Raw genomic sequence first — 27,308 nt, 5'->3', positions numbered from 1 at the left:
TATAAATAGAAAATTGTATACAGGGGATTTATTAATGTTGCTGCATTAATTTAATTAATAGAATTTAATATATATATTAATATATTTTTAAGGGGCAATATTTAATTAATTATTTAAGGTTAATATATATATATATATATTTAAGGAAATAAAGTTAATTTATTTAAGGTTGATCCTTTTTTATATTTTTCTCTTTCTTTCTTTCTATTTTTTTTTTTTTTTAATTTGAAATTTCGCATGTAAATAAAGAGAGAGAGAGAGAGAGAATATATGCATAAGCATAAATTGATTTTCTATCGGTAAATTATAAGGTTGGAAGGAGGGGAAGAAAGAAAAAAACATCGTCGACTTTTTCTTTCATTATGCTAATCATAATAGGCAGGTGAGAAATGTAATCGGGTAATTATTACGACCAGGTAAAACCAGACACGGCCAATTTTTCAAACGACTTTGCCTCGTGCAACGCGATCGATCCAATTCGATGCCAAAAATTACGATTTTTTTATTGCCGACAAATCACACATTTACTTGGAAAACAATTTTATATAACAATAAAAAAATATATCTGTAACAACATTTTTTTTGTTGTTCTTATTTATTTCATTTCAAAGTCAACGAGATAGCAACGAGTGATGGGTTTTTCTTTTTTGTTTTGGAAATAAAGATTATAATGCAAATACGAGAAAAAATATGTGAGTAAAAACTCGATATTATTAAAAGAAAAATAACGATGAAAACTAAAAAAAAGGATAAAAGAACATTTTCTCTTTTTATTCTCTATTTCTCTTTAACACTGACAATGAAACGTATATAAAATAATATAAAAACACGGACTCGTAGATAGAAATTGTCACCTAACGATCACCACCATTATTAACTATTTCAAATTGTTTTAACACACAATCGCATACTTAGTCATTCCAATAAATTATTTTTAAATGATTTTCGTTGTAAAGAAAAAAAGAAAAGAGAAAAAGAAAAAGAAAAAAAAAGAAGAAAAAAAAAGAAAGGAAAAAAACAAGAAAAAAACCATAAAAATAATAGAATCGAGAGAAGAAAAAAAACAATTTCGCTGAAATTTCCAATACTCTATGTATACGAAAAGGGGAGATGATCGCGTGAGCGAACACACACTGTTATCCTGCAGCGTGTGTCGTATGTATAACTCTGTTTGTTTGTATGTGTATGTATATATATATATACGCGTACAAACACACATACACACGTATACCTACAAACATTTGTATACGTTCTATTTTCGTAGCACGAAACGGGGCACGTGGCCCCGTTTGAAGTCACGTTTGATATTCTAATTGCGTTGCTTTACATATAAAAGGACATTCGACTACGAGAAAGGAACTTTAATTATGAATCGAACTCTCCTACTACTATCGTTAGAACCGTACACGACCTCAAGAGCTAATCCGTGGAAGTAACTTTGGCTAAATATTACAATTCCAATTGGTGAATCCTATTTGATTAGGATTATATAAACGAAATTATACGACCGAAATAAGAAAATCCTGAAACTGCCGTTATTATTCATGTGATTATGTTATTGTCATTAATTCTGTTTAAGCAAAAACAAATGGGTATTATATTTTATTCTAAATCAAATTTCCGACAGTTTAATTGTTTGACCATTTATAAACGGACATACCCCTTCTGCACGAACACACCCTCAATCTTTTTCCAACAATCCTTTTTTGCTCGCTCAACGGGAGGTATCGATCAATAACTTTTCTGATTTCTTACCTGAAACAACGATAAAAAAGAAAAAAAAATCATTTAGTTATTACAATGTCAGTTTTAAAAGTAAATACATATATCAGCAAAGATAACTCCGGTTTATTGCTATCTATTTGGTTTCGTATACTACGCGTGTTTCAAACGAGATAATTGAAAAAACAAAATGTAAAAAAAGAAATTATAACGAACAAATAAATAAAATGGGAGAAAAAAAAGAAATAAAAAAAAAAGAAAAAAAAACAGAAAAAAAAACAAAAAAAGCAATTCTATAACCAACATACTAGTTCAATATATTATATAAACGTACTTGCACGGGTATGGGGGGGGGATAGGGGAGAAACGATGGGAGTAGTGGTTATAGACAGACCACGAAATGCACGAATGGAATCGAATCTGGCAATGCATTTCATAAATAAATAAAAACCTTTCGAGCGACGGACCTTTCGTGCTTGTTTAGGTGAGTGGTGGGAAGAAGGTGATTGGATACTACGGGTGGGGAGGGATTTACACAGTCGTTACTCGCCGCTTTTGTGTATGCGTGTGTGTATGAAAAGGCACCCACACCACTATGATAGTTCCTACTCGTTCTATCTCTTGTTCACACTCACTCATTTACTCACTCTCCTTTTCTCTCTCGTACGTACTCTCGGCCTCTCTTTCATTCTATCTTGCTTTCCTGAATGAATGGCCATCGTGAATGTGCGAACTCTCTCGGAGTACGTAAATACATACGCGTTTATTACGAATCGACGAGGCAGAAAGTCTCGTTTAGACTGTACGAGAAGAATGAATATTGCATTTTTTTTTAATTAATTCTCTCTCTCTCTCTCACTCTCTTTATCGTTTTTTACCCCTCCTTTTTTTCCTCTTGCTCTCTTATTATTTTTGGTTGGTTTTTTTTCTTCTTAATCATAATATTCTTCTATTTTCTTCTCAAGCGAGTTATTTTGCCGTTTACGCTAACATCAATTTTGGTTAAAAATTCAAATGGAAATCAAACAGAAAATAAAAAATTAATTCAACGCGATTATATGCATAAGTATTTAAAAACGAACAACTAACAATGCAATGATTATGTACATACGTTAGTCTATATAATTAGAGGAAAAAGAAACGAAGTATAAATAGAATCCTTTTTGTTTATAGATTTAACGGAGTATGTTATGGGAAAATATAATCCGTTCCAATAATTTTGTTCCCTACTGTACAAAACGTATGCAGAATATTTTACACGATACGCCCGTGTCTATATATATATATAAGCGTAACACTTTTATTTTTTATGTAGTATAAATTATATATATCTATATTTATCAAGTGTTTGTGTGTGTGTGTGTGTGAATTTTGTTTTAACAAAATAAATAAATAATAATAAAAATGAAAAGTATATATTTTACGAGATGCGGTCACGACGATTTGATATTATTCAAAAGATTATATTTAACAAATTTTTTGTGTGTTCCGCTTTGAAAGATTAAAGAAATAAACTGGAATAGTATATAAAATATATTTTGACACAATTGTGTTTGTTGCGACTATAAAATAATAAAATAGAATATAAAATATAAGACAATTATTTTTTTTATTCTGCTTTAAGAAGAAAAAAGAAAAAGATAGAAAAAAAAAGAAAAAAATGTAAATGAAAATAAAATAAAAATAGGAGAAAAAGAAAAAGGAGAAAGAAATAAAACCGGGAAGAAAATAAAAAAGAAGAGAAATGTTCGCAATTTCGCTCGATACCCTTGCTCAAAATTCATTCCTAGGGAGAGGGAGAGAGGAAGAGAGAAGAGAGAGGGAGAGAGAGAAGGAAAAGGAAGAAATAGGGAGGGTTGTACGAGCTCGGTACGATACGGGGAAAATAGTTAAACCGTTTGGTTAAACTAAGGGATATTTAAACTGGAATCCAGAGACGAGAGGAATACTAGTTGAATCGTCGAATAAGGCGAGGTTACACGATGCGCCCTAACGCCGCCTACTTCTACCCTACGCCAATCCACCGACTCTTCTTCACACAACCACTGCAACCACCACCACCACCACCACCACCACTACTACCACGCCACCAATACACCAGTTCTTTGTCGGTTCGATCTAATCTAAAAAAAATAATAATTTTTCGACGAATCGTAATTAATTGCTTGCGAGTCACAGCGTAATTTCGAAATAACCTACAGTTTTGATTTTCACTCTCTTTCTAGGTTTGTTTTTTCTCCTCTGCCATTTCTTTTTTTTCTTTTTTCTTTCCCCTTTATTTATCTCGTAGAAACTAATACGAGAAAAAAAAAAAACTCGTCGACTCGTCCTCGTTTGAGGGTAAAAAAAAAAAAAAACTAAAAGAAGAGAATAAAAAAAAATAAGGAGGGAGAGAGAGAGAGAGAGAGCAATACACCGCTAACGATACACAACCATGAAACAAAAGAAGAAGAAAAAAAAAAAAGCGGTACGGGTTGATTACTTCTACGAGGCCATTTCCGCCGTTTCCGCCATCGTAGTAGCGCTGCTGAAATAATGGGCTGCACCGTTTAATAACGTCGTCTCTTTTTCTACGGTCGCCGTACATTTAATAGTTGTTTCGTTATTCTCACTAATCTATAAACGGCCATCTTGTTGTTTGCTCCCAATTGCATCTATATACATTACATATGTATATGTGTTTACGAAATTTAATCGAAATATGACAAAGCCCGCATTCGCGACGATAAATTTCTTCTATAAAATATATGCTTTTACCTATTGCACGTGTATAGAACAAACTTCGTTAGTTGTGTGTGTGTGTGTGTATGTGTATCTATAAAAATTATTAATTAAAAATAATTTAATAAAGAAAAAAAAAAAAAACAAAAAAAGAAAAGAGTACATACATACGTAATTTTTTCTTTACACCGGATTACTCTACACAACGAGTGACACAGAGAAATTGTTTTATACGAAAAGTGATTTCAATGCTTTTTTCCCCCTAGTATGATCGGTAAAACAGAAACAAACTTGTTTCTGTTCGAAAAACTCGATGATCTACTTTACCGACTTCATCATTCTACCTATTGTTTTATATTTTATATAAAAGTAATAAAACTAAAAGGGGGAAGGGGGATATATGACGCACAAAAGTCCGTCAATCCTGAATACAAACGTCGCATATACTATATTTATATATACTTTTTATTATTTAAACTATAAATTCAATTGTCACGGTACAATGGTGGTACTACGTTGTATCTATCTCTTTTTCTTTTAAATTATGAATTGTGGAATGTAATTTCTAAAAATGTGACCGTCGACCGATGTGTACGCATCTTAAATAAATAAAAAAAAAAAAAAAAAAAAAAGAAAAGAAACACACACACATACAATACGTGTACATATGTATCGACTTGAGAAAAGAAAGAGAGAAAGAGAAAGAGAAATAGAAAAAGAGAAAGAGAGACAAAACAAGTGAACGAGCTCCGGACGTGGGCAACGACCGGATACGCTCGCTTCGGCCTTTTCTATCTCTTTCTTTCCTTTGCTCTTTCTCCCTTTCTCTCACTCTTTCTCTCTCTCTCCTTCCTTCCTTCTTCCTTTCTTTTCTTCCTTCTTCTTCTCCCGCATAACACCATATGGCCATATCTCTCTTTCTCTGTCGTGTTCTCAAACAGGGAAAGAGGGTAAAAGGGGGGTGAGGGAGAGAAAGGAAAACGATGAGGAAAGAAGGACCATAGAGATGGGGCGGGCTGAGGAGAAAATGGAACGGCGATATTTTGCAGTATCATTTAAAGTTGTCTGTTAGGCCAGTCAACGCGGCCAAAAAACTGACCTTTTAGCTGATCGCTTCAAAATTTGACCTAAGGGTAAGTTGACGACGCTGAATCGAATGGTGCTAATTATAATAAGTCAGCAACCGGCATCTTGGGGAAAAAGGGTAAAAAAGGGTAAATATAGCCTTATCTTAGAATCTAGGCATTTAATCGAAAAAAGTTTCAAACAAAAGTTGTAGAGAATTGAAAAATACTAAAAAAATGTTCTATGAGTTATCTTCGTATTTTCAAAAATAAGCGCATAAAATTGGATTGAAGATGGGAAAAAATTTAAGAGTGGGAGAAGCAAGCTTATCCCTCCGTCGCGTTTTACACGCGAGCGAGCTAGTGTGCGTGCGAGCGTCCGTGTGCACTAATACACAAACGAAGGATCTTCGGCAATCTTCGGGACTCTCGGTCTTGAATGAAGTGCGAGTGAGAGAACAAACCAATACTTCTCTCTTTTTATTTATCATGCGATAACGAGTATTATTGTCCTTGGCCATCGATTGTTGAGCTTCTGATATTTCTCTTTTTATATTTTTTCTTTCGGTAGAAGAATTTTACGTCTTGGCCATCGAGCGTCGAGCGTTTTGTATACGAGTGCGAGTGAGAAAGAAAACCGATATTTCTCTCTTTCTATTTTTTCTTTCGGTAGCGAGAATTTTTCGTTTTGGCCATCGTGCGTCGAGCGTTCTATATATCTATATATATCGGCGTATAAGCGCGGCACTTTTAAATCGAATCTTGATGCTTATGGCACGCCGTTTCTTTATTTATTGTCAAAAATAATGAACCTTGAGTAAAAAAAAATAATTCATTTTAACAGAAACTATTATTATTTAGTTGAGAGTAAAAATAATGAATTAATTTTGTGTCTCGCCATAAAATTAATTAGAATAATTAATTGATATAAATTCTTTGCCTCACAAAAATTTATTTGTATATCAAATTGAATACGTATTCTCTTTAAGACGAAATTTAAAATTTAAATATTTTCCTATTAAATTATGTATTTTATAAAATTTTAAATTACTGACTTTTTGTCTCGTAAAAATTTATTAGTGTATCAAATTAAATACATATTTGAAAAAGAAGAATTTTATATCCACACATAAAATTAATTCAAGATATATATGAAAGGATATTCTAAAAACGTGGAATTTATTTTTTGTCTATACATAATTTTAATTCATTTTTATTATGTTATAAGAAAACAGTAATGCATTCTGATTCATCTTCGAAGTCTTAAGAATTGTACGAAAAAATTGAGCAATTATCAATTGGTGCGTTAGCGTAAGTAGTAACGTCTTCGCTTCTCGCGCTGGGTATTAACGTTCGATTCTTCGTGGGGGAATTATTTTTTTATAAGTTTTTCTATCCTTAGGTTATATAAATTATTTTTACATTTCCTAATTTCTAATTATATATAGAAAAAAAATTAAAATTATTACAAAAAAATTAAAGCAATAAATTTTTTTACATCCTGCACAAATAAACGAAGTTTATTACTTAAATTACAAATTCATCCTGTAAATATCATCCTAAAAAATGTATCGTTTCGGCACGTTAAAAATTAATTTTTGTTATTTATTGGATATTATTTTATTTATAATTGGTAATTTATTACTCGCGTAATAATGTTGATTTCTTAATAAATTTATATCGTTAGTGCAAAATTTGAAAAAAATCTGAGGTGAGACTCACTGACCGTCTCCTTGTTAAGGATAGAAAAACTTATAAAAAAAATAATTCCCCCCGAAGAATCGAACGTTAATAACCAGCGCGAGAAGCGAAGACGTTACTACTTACGCTAACGCACCAATTGATAATTGCTCAATTTTTTCGTACAATTCTTAAGACTTCGAAGATGAATCAGAATGCATTACTGTTTTCTTATAACATAATAAAAATGAATTAAAATTATGTATAGACAAAAAATAAATTCCACGTTTTTAGAATATCCTTTCATATATATCTTGAATTAATTTTATGTGTGGATATAAAATTCTTCTTTTTCAAATATGTATTTAATTTGATACACTAATAAATTTTTACGAGACAAAAAGTCAGTAATTTAAAATTTTATAAAATACATAATTTAATAGGAAAAATATTTAAATTTTAAATTTCGTCTTAAAGAGAATACGTATTCAATTTGATATACAAATAAATTTTTGTGAGGCAAAGAATTTATATCAATTATTATTCTAATTAATTTTATGGCGAGACACAAAATTAATTCATTATTTTTACTCTCAACTAAATAATAATAGTTTCTGTTAAAATGAATTATTTTTTTTTTACTCAAGGTTCATTATTTTTGACAATAAATAAAGAAACGGCGTGCCATAAGCATCAAGATTCGATTTAAAAGTGCCGCGCTTATACGCCGATATATATATATATAGAACGCTCGACGCACGATGGCCAAAACGAAAAATTCTCGCTACCGAAAGAAAAAATAGAAAGAGAGAAATATCGGTTTTCTTTCTCACTCGCACTCGTATACAAAACGCTCGACGCTCGATGGCCAAGACGTAAAATTCTTGCTACCGAAAGAAAAAATATAAAAGAGAAATATCAGAAGCTCAACAATCGATGGCCAAGGACAATAATACTCGTTATCGCATGATAAATAAAAAGAGAGAATATTGGTTTGTTCTCTCACTCGCACTTTCATTCAAGACCGAGAGTCCCGAAGATTGCCGAAGATCCTTCGTTTGTGTATTAGTGCACACGGACGCTCGCACGCACTAGCTCGCTCGCGTGTAAAACGCGACGGAGGGATAAGCTTGCTTTCTCCCACTCTTACAATTTTTTTCCCATCTTCAATCCAATTTTATGCGCTTATTTTTGAAAATACGAAGATAACTCATAGAACATTTTTTTAGTATTTTTCAATTCTCTACAACTTTTGTTTGAAACTTTTTTCGATTAAATGCCTAGATTCTAAGATAAGGCTATATTTTACCCTTTTTTACCCTTTTTCCCCAAGATGCCGGTTGCTGACTTATTATAATTAGCACCATTCGATTCAGCGTCGTCAACTTACCCTTAGGTCAAATTTTGAAGCGATCAGCTAAAAGGTCAGTTTTGGCCCGCGTTGACTGGCCCTATGTTGTCATTGACGCAAACAATAAATTTGGTGAAAAAAAAAAGGAAAGTAAAAAAGTTTATTATAAAGTTTCTAAACATTATAAGTAATAAGTATACATTGTATGTGATGTGTGTGTGTGTGTGTGTGTTTAAATAAATGTGTACTATTCTTTTAGAATCAATAAATGATTTTTTTTTTTTTATCGACCGATTTTGGCTGCTATTCAAAGTAATTTCTCTCGGTTCATTCATTCCTTGTTCCTTCCTTTATAGTTTTTTTTTCTCCCTATCAATAAATACAGGATATTTCCCATAGTATCTGGCTTGAATCCAAACCTCCTTTTTCTTTTTTATCTATCTAGTCTATTTTTTGACATGAAACGAACATATGGAGGAGGAGGCGGAAGAGGAGACCTAGGACATCGACGATGGAATTAATTTTCATCGTAAGAGTTATTTTACATTTTAATCTAATACAAAAATAAAATATTATTAAAGTATTACAACACAACAGACAAATAGATACTGGATTCGATATTGTTTATTAAAAATTCCGACATCTCTTTTTCTTCTTTATTGATTAACTTCATAAAAAGAAAAAATAAAGAAAGAATAAAAAATGGAAGCATCTTTATTTATAAATAATAATTTTTCTTCAAACACACTAAATATCAAAAATAGTGTATTCAATATTTCGTTTTATTAAAAATTCCGACGTATTTCTTCTCTCTCTTCTATTGATTAAACCAACAACAATCAAAAAAAATTAAAATAAATCGTGCAGTCCATATTTATAAATAATCATTTTTCTTTCTTAAGCAATAATAAATAAACAATAATTATTTCTTTCTATATTTGAAAAATATAAAAACAAACGTTCCAATATTCCATGTTATTTAAAAATCTCGACAAATTCTCTCTTATCGTTTAATCCAACAAACACAAATAAACAAAATCAATCATTCATATTTATAAATAATCATTTATCTTTCGTATGCAATAATATATATAAAAAAAAAAAAAAGTATTAGTAGACTGGAAATATTAAAATTCCGTATTCAATATCTTTCAATTAAAAAATTCGAATATCCCCTCTTCAATTATTAATTACAAACAAAACAAAAAAACAATCAACTCTTTATATCTATAAATAATTAATTACCTCTTTTTCGTGTACAACTGTGTAATAGTATACCGAAAGATCCTATTTCATGTAATTTTTTTTTTTCTTATTCTCTCCCACATGTTGCTCGAAATTTTTCTTCATATAATCGTACGAGAAAGAGATTCTTTACGACCCAACGTTTGTCGGATGGCTTAGAGTGTAGGAGGGGGGGGGAGATGACGAAGGAGAGTCCAAGAAGAGGGGGAAAGCGAGAGGGAAAGTGGCGAGAAGAGGGATGGGCAATGGAGGAGGGTTAGAAAGAGAGAAAGGGACAGAAAAGAAGAAGAAGAAGAAGAAGAAGAAGCGAGGAACGTTTCGTGTATATCGACGCTACGAGGGATTTCGGCTACAAATCTTTAAATGCAACACGTGTTCGAAGTCACAGTGCACACACGCACGAGAAAACAGATGCCTAAACCCCCCCATACCACCACACTACTACTACCATACCACTCCCTAACTACTACTACCAATATACTACTTCTGTCTTTCTATTTTTTATCTTTCTTTCTCGTGTTGTATCTATTTTTGAAAAAGGAGTGGGGGGGGATAGAGTATTCGCAAATTAGTCCACCATATTAGAACGACGATACGCTATGCAACTGGATTATCCCAGTATACGCGAATTTACAATTTTACATTCTCGTGAGGTGGAATTTTTATTGTTTTTTTTTTCCTTTTAATAAAATAACATAAAAATAAATAAAAATACGGTTGGGGGGGGGAGGCCATGCATATGTATAAATTGTATCTTTGAAGTTTCTATTCTAAAACCACAAAGACTCGGTTTCTATATAATATATTATAAATATATATATATATATATATATATGTATGTATGTATATATAGATATGTATGTAATGGCTGCCAAGAGGCTCGGCACGAAATGGAATTTAAAACGATTCGGGTCCTCTTCTTGGAGTTAAGCTCTGCGCACACTGACGAAGAATGCACAGCCCTTCTTTTGTGTGTCTCTTTCCCTCTCTTTCTCTCTTCTTTTTTCTTTTTCACTCTCTCTTGCTATTACAAGGCTTCTCGTGTAACGTCGAAACGCAATTAACAAGAATGACGGGTAAGAAGAATTGTAAACGTGTATTTCTTTCTAATGGAACGTACAAGTTCCGTAAAATATGTAATAGTAATAATAATAATAATAATAATAATAATAATAATAATAATAATCATATTGATAAATAGGATAATTTTTCATACCGTAACTCCACAACGAGCTTTTATAAGGTTTAACCGTGAAGATCCTAATGTCGGCCATTGATCCCAACCTAAAGAGCCCGTTTAATATAACTCCGGCCAAAAGCGTGTTACCACCATAGGAATTATAATCATAATTAAAACGTTCATGCTTTATTACATATAATTTTTTTATTATTATATTTTAATATTTTAATATTTTTATATTTTTATATTTTAAATTAAAAAAGAAACGAAATAAACGGAAAATATATATATAAAAGAAAAAAAAATTTTAGTAAGGAAAGGAAAAAGGGGAAAGAAAAAATAAGAATAGAACAAATCTAGGCATCTCTTCGTGTATCTCCGGCTTGATTCGATTCTGTTCGGCTCAGGACGACTCGGCGTGAACGATAATTGTCTTATGAATCATGCACGAGACTACTTATGTAAACGTCCACGTGCGTTTGCGTTAAAAGTCTATACACACGCGCGCGCATGCGCATGAATATGTGTATGAATGTGATATGCGTGTGTAAATATGTATATATGTATATATGACGATAGAGTAAGAAATCCCATCAAACCTGCTCAGGTATATTATTATGCATACAATGTAAAATAACCATAATAAATGTTGAATCGATGCCATTCGAGATCTTTTCAATCTTAACGACGAATTAATACGAATATATGTTGGCACAATCGATATTTATTATTATTATCATTATAATAATAATAATAATAATAATAATAATAATAATAAATAATAATAATAATAATAATAATAATAATAATAAAACTTATTATTATTATTTTGTTAACATTTGAAAGAAAAAAAAAGATATGTTGAATATTTCCCTTTTTGTTTTTATTTTTTATTCTTTCCGCCATGAATAACATATTTTTTTTTCCTTTTTTTTCCTTTTTTATTCAACGCGATACAATCTCTGTCGGAATAGAGTCGACTCCACCACCATCACCATCACCACCGACGACGACGACGACGATTAAGGCGGTTGGAATTAAATTCAGTAAAAGGTGCTTGTGGGAAAAGAAAAAAAGAAATAAAGAGAAAAAAAAAAAAAAAAAAAAAAAAAAAGAAGAAAAAAAATGAAGAGAAATGATAAGATGTAGTCACGAAAGGTCGTACGTAACGTACGTGCTGAATAAAGATTTTCTTCCCATCCTCGTATTTTCCCTTTTTCCTTCGTTCCTTCCTTCCTTTCTTCCTTCATTTCTTTCTTTCTATATAATATATATAAATTTGTATTATTTAGTTGTTTTGTTTTTCCCTCCGGTAAAGTAATATTGAAAAAAAAAAATATTTGAACATTGTTGACGTATACGATATGATATTCCCAGCGTAGCCTACAATTTTGCCGTTTTAAATCTCGAAAAAGGGATTGCTTTTCTCGAAGAAGCTGACCAGCGTCTAATACGGCCATATTAAAGTACGACGAGAGGAACAATGTGATATACGATTCAATGGCTCCCTTAATGATTCGCCATTGCCTCTCGCGCAAACCTGTTTATCGGGTTAATTCTAGACATTGGCAACAAGCACTGCATAGTAAGTGTGAGAGAATGAGAAAAAGAAAGAGAAAGATATATATATATATAGAAAAAAGAATAAGAGAGGTGAGGGAGTGAAAGAAAGATACATAGAAAGAGACGACCGGGGCAGGAGGAGGGGAAAAGAGGGTTAAGAGGAAGAGGGAAAATAAATGGAAAAAGACCAAGAGAAAGATACTATCGAAGCTTTCCGCGGAACGTCTCGCAGAAAATCGTTAAAGGCGTGTTTCTATATACCTTTCAAGATCTGCATGAAGAAACTCATTACGGTTTTAAAAAGATGCACTATAGCACTTCAAGATTGTACAAATAATTTATAATTTTTTTTAAATGAAACGATTTTAATCACGATACTTTTGTGTGTGTGTGTGTGTTTGTGTGTTTTTTTTTTTTTTCTTTTATTTAATCACGATACAGTAAAAGCTTTCAAATTATTAAATTATAAGATAACTCTCGTTCGTTTTTATACGAAAATATTTTCTTTGTCCGACCTAACGTTTTGAAATAATAACGTTGGTGTTTCGCTGATTCCAAGTAATGATAAAGATAATTATTACAGCGGTGGCGGATGGATCCCCCCCCCATTTTTGACTTCCTAACAAATATGATTATTTTATTTATAAAAATAGAAATATTCATTTCTACACAGAAATAATTTCAACGAGCGATGAAATATTATTATCGTTAAATAAAATTTGAAATCATATTAATATCAATGTTCGTACATATTCATATTTTCTTTTTTTTTCTTTTAAAAAATGAAAACTTTCGAAATTACAACGTCGAAGTAGTCGATTGAAAAGAATAACTAATAAAACTCATTACGAAGTTAGGATGAATCATTCGAATCGATAAAAATATTATTTAAAACAAGATTTCTTCTATTAATTATCATAATTTGACCATGACACAAATGAATTTCAAATGAATTTCGATGATCGCGTACGACGCTTTGAAATATTATTTTTATTTTTCTCGTACAAAAGTTTCGAAATAATAATCCTGAAAAGACTGATTAAGAAAGTATTGAAAGATAGAAAAAGAAAAAAAAAAAAAGATCCAAAAAAACAGAGATAGAGGATAGATAGAAATCGAGAAAAAGAGAGAGAGAAGAGCGAGAGAAGAATGAAAAATCGATCACAGTATTAGTTGGTATCGTTAATAGCAACGAAGAGAAGAGAGCTAGGAAGCCATACGCGCGCGCATATGTCAAGTTCAGAGATAGAAATCGCTTTTCCATGAGAGAGAAAGAGAAAGAGAAAGAGAGAGTGAGAGAGAGAGAGAGAGGAGAGAAAGGAAGAGAAAGATAGTCGGATAACAGGCGTGTTCTTTGTCAACAAACCATGTTGTATCATCCCACGAAAATGCAATAACCCGTTGTTATCCTGCATACACATGTGTGACGATATAAATTTGTCCTTTTGTATTTTATTTTTCTTTTATTCGATTCTTTATTCTATTATTTATCTCGCGTTTGCTTTACTTTGTTTATTTCATTTCATTTCATTTCATTTCATTTCATTTCATTTCGTTTCATTTCATTTCATTTTAATTTAATTTAATTTATTTTATTTTATTTTATTTTATTTTATTTTATCTTATTCTTTTATTTTATTTCAGTTTAATTTATTTATAATTCTATTATTTACTTTTTGGTCATTTTTCTTTTTATTATACGTTTCCTTTTTTTTTAGCTCGAAAATCATGCAAAAAAATAATAAAAATAAAAAACCCTCGACTTGTAATTAAATGGTACGTGATTTCTTTGAAAAGAAAAATGAAAACAAAGAGAGAGAGAGATATGGAAAGAGGGAGGGTGATAGAATGAGATATGAGAATTAGTGAGAAATAATGCAACATATTAAGCAAATAATTATGAAAAGATATTATTATTATTATTATTATTATTATTATTATTATTATTATTATTATTATTATTATTATTATTATTATGAAATACTCGCAAAAACCGATTTTAATTAATTAATTAATTAATTAATTGATTGATTGATTGATTGATTGACTTGTGCAATTAAAAAGAGCAGGAAAAATGTATTTTCGATTTTTTTAAACGAAGGAAGAATATGTTTGAACGAAAGATTGGAGTTCTTATTAAATTTCTATTCTTTTCATTTTAGCAAAGTATAATAATAACGCAGCATTATAATTTCTATTGCATTAGCGTGATGCACGAACATTCTTGATTAATAACAATGATATTACTTTAGAACCGTATTGTTGGAAACAGTCAATACCGTGCAACCTATTTACAGTTGTCCCATTCCTTAACACCAAACCAGTCAAATAACCGTCCATTAACTAAGACTATTATTCGGATAAGCAAATCGATAGATACGATAATTCTAACTCTTGCAATTTTAATGATAATGATAATAACGATGAGACGAATAAACTTATCTAATTTTTTATTTAAAAATATCTTTCACCTTTATCTTTCCTATTTTTTTAAACATTAGTCCAATAAATATTTTCTTAAAAAAAAAACAAAAAACGCGAACGTGGACAAAATTTAATATATTTGCGCTTGATGAAAAATTAAAAAGAAAATTTATCGACCTATTATTATTTTCTTTTTCTATCTCACTTTATTTCTCTGGTTTGTGTATTCCTATATTTTTTGACAAGGTGGTATTGCTGAACCGGCTTAATTTTAGTTCGCCAGCAAGAGCTTCGAACGTGTATTCATATATTCATACGTATGCATATGTATGCGTGTACGTGTACACGTATGTGTGTGTGTGTGTGTGTTGTGTATTAGACGCGAATACAGGACGAGGTTTACGTCCCGCGCCTGGTCCACTCTATTAAATTGGACAAACTTTTAACCGGGGATTGTATATGCTTTATATTATACAATACTCTAGTTTTCCTAACGTTAATGGTAAACTATTGACCATTTTTAGTACTTGAACTCTCCAACCAACGATGGACCAGACAAAATGGGACGAGAATTTTGCTCGTCTATGTATGTGTGTGTGTGTGTGTGTGTTGTATTGTTACTAAAGGTAGTAGTGTGGTGGTAGTGTGTTAGTGATGCTGGTGGTGGTGGTTGTGGTGGTGGTGGTAGAGTGTGGATTGCACGGGGTCCCTTCAATTTGTCACGACTTGTCAAATTTTTTCCTATACATTCTCGATGCTGAGCGAGAGATAGAAATAGATAGAACGATAGAAAAAGAGAGAAAGATAGAGCGAGAGAGAGAGAGAGAGAGAGAGAGAGAGAGATTTAAAAGACCACGAACACTGTGATTACTCGAATATGGGAATTCGTAAAAAGTTCGTTCATGTGTATAAACGAGGAAAAGAAAATGCATCAAATCTGATAGTTCACTCTTTCCTCTTTCTCTCTTTTTTTTTTTTTATCTACCTCATCATCTCCTCTGCCTCATCCTTTTTTTTCACGCGCGGGACACGTAGAAATTACGTTTTTATTTTACAAATAGACTTTTAATTTATTTACCGTCCCACGATAAACATTGTTACCGACAATGAGTAGCATGCATGGAACTCATTGATCGAGCTTGTACTTTACTTATTCTAAAGTTTACATGATTTGCAATTATTGCACTATTTATTGATTAAATAATTTTAACAAAATATCAGTGGGATAAAAATGATTTTAATTGACCTTTGCAATTTTTCATTTCTTCTTTTTTTTTTTTTTTTCATAATTTTAATTATTAAATTTATTAATTTAACGAAGAAAAAATCTAATTAATGTAAAATATACTTACATAACCGAAGCGAGTGTATACGACGTACTAGAAGAATGATTACGAGACAACTTAAATTGTTTATATCTTAACATATCATTCTAAATGTTTCAAATGATAAAAAAACGTTCGAAAAACACCGTCATCTAAGTTCGAGGAAGTTCAATGTTTACGTCATTGTAAATACGATATCGTAACCATAAATGATCGCTGCAAACTTTTACAAAGGTGCGAGTTCATAAATTTGTAATGTTACAAATATCAAAATCAAAATATATTAAAAAGAATAAAATATAATTCGATCGACGATCAAAATTGTAATCACGTTAAATTGAAAACTTTTCAACCTACCTACGTATTACTTGAAATTAAACAACTTGAGGAATCGTATGAATTTTTCCGAGTTATGTAAAACTGATACGTAAACGTGTAATGCATATGTGCCCATTATTATTTCACTGGACTAATTATAAGTCTTAAAGAAAAATATGTTCATCAGTTATTTAGTGTCACATTATATTAAAATAAATTAATTCAATGTAAGTTTTACGACATCGTAAATAATATATTATAGTGCTTGTTATTTCAACATTATATGGAATTTATTAAGCGTACAAATGTAATCTTTTACATATCTCGAAACAGGAGATATATGACTTAATGAAACTACTTTCATAATTTTATGAGCTAATAATATGTAAATGTTATCAAAATTATCGGCCGGTTTGTATGTATATATAAATATCTACTTAAATATATATTATTTACATATATATTGATATATACATACATGTAGTATGCGATATTCTAATTACAACACTTTTCTAAATATTATTTTTTAAATAACTAACTGTTATAGAATCTAATGGTAACGCGAGTTAACATAAATTTTATATAAGTTCCTCGTATGCATGAACTCGAAAACAAGTTTAAAAAACTGACTCACTCTCTCTCTCTCTCTCTCTTTCTTTCTAATTAATTCTTTCTTCCTTGTCTTTTTCTTTTACATTTAAATATTTACATTTTATTAACCATTTTATTGGTTTCGTAGGAAATATTATTTCCTACGATTATATATCCTAAGAGTAGATTTTCTTTTTTCAAGCATAAATAATATAATAATTAAAAATATGTGTGTGTGTGTGTGTATGAAATAATAATAATAATAGTTATAATAGTAATAATAATAATAATAATAATAATAATAATAATAATAATAATAATAATAATAATAATAATAATAATAATAATAATGATAATGATAATAATGATGATGGACAACGAGAACCATTTCAGAAATAAAAAAGATCGCGTATGCAGACAACATATACATAAATGCATATACGAATATTGTTAAATTACAATAACCATTCGAGTTTCCTCTCATTTTTTCAACCATTATTGCGCGGAATTCTCAGCAGACGTAATTTATAATAACGTCATTAGTGATAAGGAGAAAGAAAGAAAGAGAGAGAGAGAGAGAGAGAGAGAGAGAGAGAGAGAGAGAGAGAGAGAGGGAGTTTGAATCACGTTCGTAGATTTAACGTTCGTGCGTGAAGCTCGCAGATCGATGAAAAAGCAAAGAGTAAAGAGGATGAGATTCTAGTTCTTTCTCTCTTTTATTTTTCTTCTCTCATCGGCAAAACATCGATGATCGATTGAAAAACGTTTCACGATTTATTTAAATCTTTTTAAATGACCCTTTTCGAAGCTCTCTAATTAAAATCGAATCGTCAATGTTTATGTACGAATGCAAGTAATTTTAATTCATTCTCTCTCTCTCTCTCTCTCTCTCTTTATCTCTTTCTCTCTCTAATTTTATTCTTTTCCTATTTTCTTTTTTTTTCCTCGTAAAAGAAAAAAATTTATTCGTCTAATTAATTTCGTATCGTCGACGATAATTGTTTATTTTTCTTTTCTTCTTTTCTTCTCGTTAAAAAACAATTTTGAAGATAATTTCATTGGTTTTATTGTTTTTTTTTTCTTTTTTTTTTGTTTTTTTTTTTTTTTTTGGATAATAGGAATTAATTGAAAATAATCACGATTATTACGTGAATGTATTTTGTCCTTTCAAAAAATATAATCGGGATTACAAGTTTTTTATTCGCGGGTCTTTATCAAGAAGAAACTTGAGCTTTTATCTCATGTATTTGACTAATTACGATGACGTTGCATTATTAAATCGTTCAACGATGAGATAATATTTCTATGGAAATTCGTACACGTAGGATGTGTAAAATTTATATAAAATTTTCATATATATATATATGTGTGTGTGTAGGTGCATATTAATTTATGCATGTGTATAGGGTGAGTATAATAAACATTACGGTCAAATTTGGATATTTTATAGGAATATTTCATTCGAAATAATACAGTTTTGTCAAAACATCAGTAAAAAAAAAATATATTTCCTTTAAAAAGAAAAATTTATTATATTTTCTCTCTCTCTCTCTCTCTCTCTCTCTCTCTCTCACAGTAATTTCGATTGTTATAATCGGACCAAAATTTAATTATAAAATTGTAGATATTAAAAAAAAAAAAAAAAGCAATCACTAAAAGTCTCATGCAAACGTTGGTCGAAAAATATTTTCTTACAAAATAATATTTTTATATTTTCACAAAGATTGGATTTTAATGAAATGAAAATTTAAATAAAAAATCAATCACATAGGAATTGAAAACGTTTAAGCAAAGCAGACAAGGGTCATTTTTTTCGTTCACTCAACGTTACATCTATTTACAATTATGCTTTTTAATAAGAAGAAGAAAAATAAAAATAAAAAGAAACTATCCATCCTTTTTACTTATTTTTCTTTTTCTCACCTTTTCTATTTATTAAAAATAAACATAATTATAAATAATTGTTTGTTGCTATTACGAAAATGTATTTCCAATGTAAATTAAAAACCAGATTTTCTATAATTTATGATCATTAAAATGTTCCTCAAGGATATTACCCGATTTTCTTATAAAAAAAGAAAAAAACAAAAAAGAAAAATATCTTTTAAATTATTAAAAAACTACCCGACGAATGAATATTCATTCGACGCTGAAGAAACTCTTGACCTATAGCAAAGATAAAAGACAAAAATAGAAACCAAAAAAGAATAAAATAAATCAAATGAATAAATGCAAAACTGATAAAGAAAAAAACCATTTATTATTTTTTAAATTAAATCTCTAATTAAAGCGTGCTTCTTCTTTCAATTTTTTCTTTGTTTTCAAATAATACTTTCTCGATATTAGATATTATTTCTCTATTCGAGATTGTTAATTCAAATGAAATATCAAAATGAGAACAAAAATTTACGATAAAGTAAAGAACAATGATTTTTTTTTTCTCGAGAGAAAGACAGAGAGGGGTAAATTTAATCGGACATTAAAAATAGATGATTAATTTTTCATAGGAGAGAAAAATAAATAAAAGTATAAAAAATAATATGCGTAGCCTCTACGTGCGATAAAAAATGAAACTCGTACTATCATGTGGAAAATAATCAATTTTCATTCATATATATATATATATATATATATATATATATATATATATATATACAGTGTGTCGCTGAAAATAGTACACTGGTTACGTTTATTAGATTTTTCCTTGAAAACTATATAAAATAATTACATATTTAATGAGCTTCATATGAAAGCTTTTTTAACAATTGAATTAAATGAATACGAAAAAAATGTGAAAAGAAAACGCCCGTCAATAAAAAGTGTTGGTATAACTATAAAAACAGAATGATTATTCAGTTCTTTCGTGTCTAACAATTGGTTATCCTTTGTTTTCTCTGTTAATTAAATGTTTCTTTTGTATCAAAATCAGTTTAATACGGATTAAAGTACGAACAATACAAAGTACATTTAAAAATAAAAATGACGTATCTATTAACATACTTCGAATATTAAACAATTTCGATCTGATATTTTATTAGACGAAAATTTTTAATTCAAAGATATCATTGGTCAATAAAACGTTAAAAAAAAATGTATTTTATTGTTAGTTTAAACAATCGAAAATATTAATAAAGTAAAGTACTGTGTTCGATTTACCTTAATTGATTGATAATTAATCGAAAGAAATGTATATTATATTTTAAAAGCAGGTAGTACAAGTTCAACACACCCGTCCTCTTCGAAATCCGTCGTAAGACTGGCACGTTGTCCTCTATGAAAGTCGCTTCAAATTTCTTTTATTTATTCTTGTTTATATGACTTTCCAACGGTTACATATATACAACGCAAATAATATTCCAAATAAATAGAATTTTCTCCTTCGGGAAGTCATATAAACATTTAGAATGTTAACAGACTTTCGTAGAGGACAATGATTTATTCAATCAGTATAATGTTGGACTTTGAAGAGGATGGTGAGTCGAATTTATACTATGTACATATATGCTTTTAATATACACAATATACATTTTCTTTAATTAATTAACAATTATTTCAAATATCTCGAACACTCTCAAGGTACGTCACATTCCCACTCATCTTTACATAAGCAAACGTATCTCGCAATAACTATTGATCGACGTATCTTATATATATGTATATGTATATGTATATACACGTACATACATCACACTAATATTAGAACATTTCATAATTTCATTCGACTGTTGATAGACTCTCTCTCTCTCTCTCTCTCTCTCTCTCTCTCTCTTTTCATGTCATTTCATCAAATTTAATCATTACTGTCGACTAAGAAGTTCCACTTCAAAAAAGAACCAATTAATTAAACGACCGAGAACGCAAGAAAAATAAAAAATAACAAATGCATCATTAATAATTGTACTTTCATAAAGTATGAATATCATTCCTTTAAGGGGTTATACGCAGTTAGGATTTTCAAAAAATCGATTTTTTTTTTTTTTGCATTTTCGGAATGTACATATATTTAAGTATATTCTCTGAAAATTTCAAATCGATCCGACAAATATTCTTCACTTCATGTAAGCTGCAAACAAAAATTTTTAACTATGTGTAAACGTCTCTTTGAAACTTTAAACGCGTTTTTCTCAAAACGGTATTTTCAAAGTCGGTGATCTCGATTTTGCAAAAACGGCTTAACCGATCGGTTTCAAATTTTTACACAATCTTCTTAGATATATTCCTCAGGTATTAAGTATAAGGAATAATTTTTAAAAAAATTTATTACTATTTTTTTGTAACAATTTAGAGCGTAAATTTTAGTCAAAAATAACAACTTTTTTTCAAATAGACGCCATTTTGTCAGAAATCAAAATTTTTAAAATTCCTCTCGTTAATACCTGCATTAATCTATCCTTTAAAAGAATCCACCATATTTTTTAATTTCGGATAATCCAAACCGCCAAAATGGAGATCACCGCCAAACGTCTTTTTTTTAGAGGACGTTCAGGAAATCATCTACAGGAGCAGTGCAGATTAATATTTTTACAGAATCGACGCGCTATTGTATTCTCAAAAGTTCACTCTATTTGAATTACCAACAATTTTTTTTGAGAAATAAAAACTGTTTCTAGAAAAAATTCATGAAAATACGTCTTTTTCGAACCTCGCAACTGCGTATAACCCCTTAAAATGACCAAACGGAAAAGGCAATAACCAATGTAAACAAAAAAAAAAAAAAAAAAAGAATATTATAAATTCACAACGGATAAAGAATGCACACGAGTCGAAAATAAATAATGAAATATTCGATCGCGTACTTTTCCCTCTGGATGATAAAAAATAAAAAAAGGAAAAAGATTTTCTTCAAAAGAACGTTAACGAGTTGGAATACAAATAAAAAATTATTTCCTATAGCGTGTGTTTCAAATATTCTACGAATATTCAAAGGTATAATAAAAGGTATAATAAAAAAAAAATGTCTACACAATCACATGAAAATAAATAAACGCGTGCTCGAGCCCATTTCATTTGAGATAAAATATCGGGTTGCCCGGAAAATTCCTATGAATTTTAAACAAAAAATATTATTCAAAGGCAAACGCTTTTGTTCGCGTATATTTTTTCAATTTTATTTTTATTTAATGAATAGAACAAATATTTATCGAGAAGATGTTTAGTTAATTTCAAAAGTTAATTTCAATTTCTTTTTTTTTTTTTTTTCTTACTGTAATAAACAAATAAAAATATATTCCATCCAAAATGTGTTGAATCGTCCCGAAAGTGTTTCTTACTTTTTTTTAATTATAATAATTTAAACAGGTTTGTTGCGCGGACAAAAATATTTTCGAATTTTTGTGAATCTTGACAATTCGATAAACAAACAAACAAACAAAATATATTTTTCCGTTCGCGTCTCGACTATTTTCTAATCTGAGTTTTCGTTCGAAATACGTTTCTTTCTACATGACTAAACTTATGTGCAACCGTGTGTAAACATGTTTTGCTAAAACCACTGCTACCTATGCTTCTACTGTCGTTTTCTGTCATTATTGTGTTGGTTGTTGTCAAGAAAAATAGCCTAAATTAATAACAGACGAGAGTTTACACGTGTAAAAGATAAATATAAGATAGATAAACATCAAGATAAAAAGATAGTTTTCTTTTTTTATAAAAAGATAAGGAATTCCTTTAATTTTCTTTTTTCAAACTTGGGATAATAAACCTGATCTATGACAAAGAAAGAATAAGCAAATGAATGAATGAATGAATGAATGAATGAATGAGTGAATGAATGAATGAACGAACGGTGCTCTCGATCGTTCGAAAATAAATATTGGACCTATGCCAAACAATTTAAACGTTTCAAACGGAATAGATACATTTAACTATTCGACGTGTTCGTAGAAATTATGATCTGTGAGAAAATAATAGGTAAGTCTCACATGACGTTGTTAATAAATAAATAAAGGATAATTTCAGTTTAAAAAAAAATGAATAAAAAAATACAAAGGGAAGAGACAGAGACAGAGAGAGAGAGAGAGAGAGCTAAAAGAAACTAATTTAATAGAAAACAGAAAAGTTTTAAAAATAAGAAGGCTGTTAAGATATTCGTACGATACCTACTTGTTATCTAACTTGCGTGTGTGTTGTGAATAAAAAAGAAGTTGGAAAAGATGGTGGGAGAGGGGGGGAGGAGGTAGGTTAGAAGGAGGGATAGATAAAAAGAAAATATACACATTACATACATATATATATACATATATATATATATATATATATATATATATATGTATGTATATATGTATTGTACATATTGTATATATATATGTTAGAAAACGTGTTACGAAGTTAGAGAGAAAGTATCGATATTCTCAAGTTTTAAGTACATAAATAAGCGTTAGTAATAGTATGTGTGTCGTGTGTAGTACATATATATATAAATATATAGATATACTTATATCACGTTGTGAAATTTTCCTCACCGATTTAAACATATTTCTAGCGAAAAAATAAAATACTTGCATAATTAACGCGCGTAAGACGCTATGCAAGAAACAGGTATATCGTGTCTATACTTATAATAGAAAAAAGAGAGAGAGAGAGAGAGAAAGGAATGGGGGTGAGCGAGGGAAAAAGTGTGAGAATATGTGTACGTGAAAAGAGTAAGTACGAGTGAGAAAAAGAGAAAGAAACATACTAGTCTCAGCTTTTAACGTCAAGTGTTTCTGTGTGTTCGTGCGTGCTGCTATCAAAACGAAACGGGTGAATGAAAGGATAATGGGGAAAGAAGAAGGAAAAAGACTTATACGTTACACACGTCAATGATGTGGAACATGACACACATACGATTGAAAATGATCATGTGTAAACAGAAACTTGATAGATCATTACCGTCGTCCACTATGTCAATGATTTTCTTGATATTTCTTTTTATTTTTATTTTCTTAGGTACTGATTTTCTCTCCCTATCTCTCTTTAACACACACACATACACACACACATATACACACGAATATTCTATATATTCTATTAATTCCTTTTTATTATTATTATTATTATTATTATTGAAGTTATACTTCTTTTGGCGCGTTGGGGAAAATGTAATGGGGAGTGATTTTGTTCCGAGCGTCTGGAAAAACGACACCATGAAGTTTGTCGGTATTGACAAAGCGCGGCAAAGCGATTTCAAGTATACGGTATGAAGTTGTCTTCTTTTCTTCTTCCTCCCCTTTTTTTCTCAAGCGGGTCACCCATCCAAATACGAATCGTACTCAGCGCTGCTTTACTTAAATGATCGAAGCGAGAACTTATGCTGTAACCGCGCCATGGCTGTTGACGCGTGAAGTTATTCGATATATCTCTCTTATATTTAGTGTGGACTGATATCTATATTTTGATATTTTCTTTTTCTTTTTTTTATTCTTTCTTATATATATATATATATATATATATAATAATAATTATTTTTCTTTGAAGTTTTTTTTGAAGTTTTTTTTGAAGTTATTTTTGAGGTTATTGAGGTTATGTTCGTTTTGATACGGCAAAGAAGTATAACTTCTTACGTGCGTACATAAGTACACACACCAGTTTTTTTTCTTTTTTAATCTTTTTATTTATCGATTTCTACGAATCGCATTTAATGCAGCTGCATTTTTTACTCTAATTAACGTAAAAGTAAATATTTGTGGTATTAATTTTTTTTTCTTTTTTCTTATTCCACAAAATAGTAAGTATCACATCGACGATCGGTAACGTATTAATTAAAACAAATTGCAAAATGAATTCATCGAGAGAGAGAGAGAGAGAGAGAGAGAGAGAGAGAGGATTTAACGTATGACAATTAATCTTAAATAGTTTTAATGATCCATTTATGGCTTATAAATTAATTTATTTGTCTTCTCTCTCTCACTCTCTCTTTCTCTTTCTCGTTCTTTCCTTCTTTCTTTTTAGTTGGAATATCGAGAAAGCGATATCGGCTTAAATGCGATTTAAAGTAAACAAAAAGAATAAAAATAGAAAAAAAAGAAACTTGGTCTTTCGTGTTTTTAAAGAAACTCGGGAATTATCGGCTCGTACGATGCGTGACTGCACGCGAGATAAAAAAATAACAGGCGTACGGTTCGATCGTGATGATGATCATCATCAACTTCTAATATTTATCAATCTATCTTTTTAGTTCACTCCTTTTTGGTCGCGCGCGCGCGCTCGCGTGTGTGTGTGTGTGCGTGCGTGTGTGTGCGTGCAGATATGAGCGTATTCGAGAATACAACGAGACGCAATTATTTTTTCTATACGAATGAGATAAAAATAATTCTATTTACGTTAAAAAAGAATTATTTCTGTCCTTGAAAAAAAAAAGAAAAAAAAACCAATCTTATCTATTCCATTATCATTTTATTCGAGTCTTATTTTTGAATAATTTGCTGAAACTTATCGCGTTTTTGTTTAATTTAATCTTTTGTAATGTTCATAACATAAATGAATATATTTTATCGAAATTTTTCTTTTATTTTTATGCTATTATTATTATTAATAATAATATATTAAAAGTGAGTTATAATATGTATTATGCTTGTAATTATTTATTTTTTCATCTTGGATATAACAAGATAAAATTGAAAGTCCGTTCCCGATTAGGATTGTAACTAGACGTGTTTTTTTGTGAGATTGTGATTTGTGGATTTTAGAAGAAAAAGTTTTAAAGGAAAAAGCGGAAGGTGAGGAGTATTAGGGTGCTACTAAAAGGCAGGTGTGAATACAAGAAAGGTCCATGGAGTGCTGGAAAAGAGGCAGAAGGTAAAACGAGTGAAAGACAGGTAGTTAAGTTAGTTTTTTTGGTTACAAAGATGTTATTGTATAGCAATGCAAAAAGATTTTAAAACTTTTCGTTAAACGATTGTAAATGGAAAGGATTACTCTAATTCGTGAAAGAGAAAATAATAAAGACAACAAGATAGAATTATAGATAATTAAAAAAAATCATTGTGAAATATTATTAAATCAATTATTAAAAATAAAAAAAAATAAAAAAAAGGAATTTATTAATTAATTAATAAATGTGGTTAATATATATTATTGATATATTTATTTATTTATTATTTGTTCAAATTTATTATATTTAATTGTATTTATTATTTAAGTATCTCACCGATTTGGAGATAATTATCTCGTATATTAAATTATTGAATAAAAAATAATTCGTTGTTGCACAATTCCTGCAACAAAGTACTTGAATGCACTTCTATTCTAACTCGTGACTGCCCATTTTTTTGATCTTTTTTTATCGCACCGACGATAACACTATCATCGTTTCATACTATATGTCGCGACTTGAGTTGAAGAAAAAGCTAGTTCTTATCGCTTATTAAACTTTGGAATATTGATAGAACAGAAATTTTTCTTTCCCGTCGTTCCAGTTCAATTTTGACTAACTACGTTTCGAAAATTAAATAAATAACAAAAAAAAAAAAAATAAATAAAATAAGAAGAAATAATAAAATAAACAATGTGCGAAAATGTAAAATTATTTTTCTTTTATTTCTCTAATCATTTTTCTATCCACGTTTCGCATTTAAAAAGAAAAAGAAAAAAATGAGAAACAATTGAAACGAAAAGAAAAAAATCGAAGGGAATAATTCTAAAAATAAAAATAAAATAAAAAAAAAAAGAAGAAACATTTTTCCTTCATACCTAACACGTCTAAAACGCACACTTATACACACACGCGGGCGCGTACACATATTTCTTATCAAATGTAATTCGAAATCGATTATATGCGCTATTATACTTGGTAGGTATCTTTCCTTTCTATAAAAAGGTGTTATCCGATTTCAATACGATATCTATTGTCTTAAAATATCAAATTTCAACGTTAAGGAACGAAAAGAAATTCAAACGAAAGAGAGTTAATACTACGCGTTTGAAATAAAGAATTGAAGTTTCCGCATTTGATTATTTTGATTGTTCCTTTCTGACCAAGTTAAAGTTTACCCCAATTGTTAGAACCATCATCGTTTAGATATTACAACGATTCGTTCTCGTACTCACGGATTGCGATCGCGTGCTAGCATCACCAACAACGTTTTATCGTTTTATCGTTTTTCCAAATCGGGCAAATCATAGACCATGGACAGGTTCTTAATGCC

The 27,308-nt window shown here is 29.8% G+C and overlaps 1 protein-coding gene and 1 long non-coding RNA gene across 2 annotated transcripts in view; both read right to left on the bottom strand.

Moving 5' to 3' along the window:
* The window catches only part of LOC122520005, a gene marked incomplete in the record, with an annotated part of 154,703 nt that overhangs the window by 38,645 nt on the left and 88,750 nt on the right, over positions 1 to 27,308 (bottom strand).
* LOC122520006 lies at positions 1,587 to 27,308 on the bottom strand. The gene is made up of 2 exons (XR_006304420.1): positions 27,211 to 27,308; positions 1,587 to 1,755 (listed from the first exon to the last, which is right to left on the bottom strand). It is a non-coding gene; the product is annotated as an uncharacterized LOC122520006 (long non-coding RNA).

The sequence above is a fragment of the Polistes fuscatus genome, unplaced genomic scaffold (assembly GCF_010416935.1).
Source record: "Polistes fuscatus isolate 324 unplaced genomic scaffold, CU_Pfus_HIC Scaffold3, whole genome shotgun sequence".
Taxonomy (NCBI): Eukaryota; Metazoa; Arthropoda; class Insecta; order Hymenoptera; family Vespidae; genus Polistes; species Polistes fuscatus.
The sequence above is the reverse complement of the archived record's forward strand: the minus strand, read 5'-3'. Positions and strand labels throughout refer to the sequence as shown.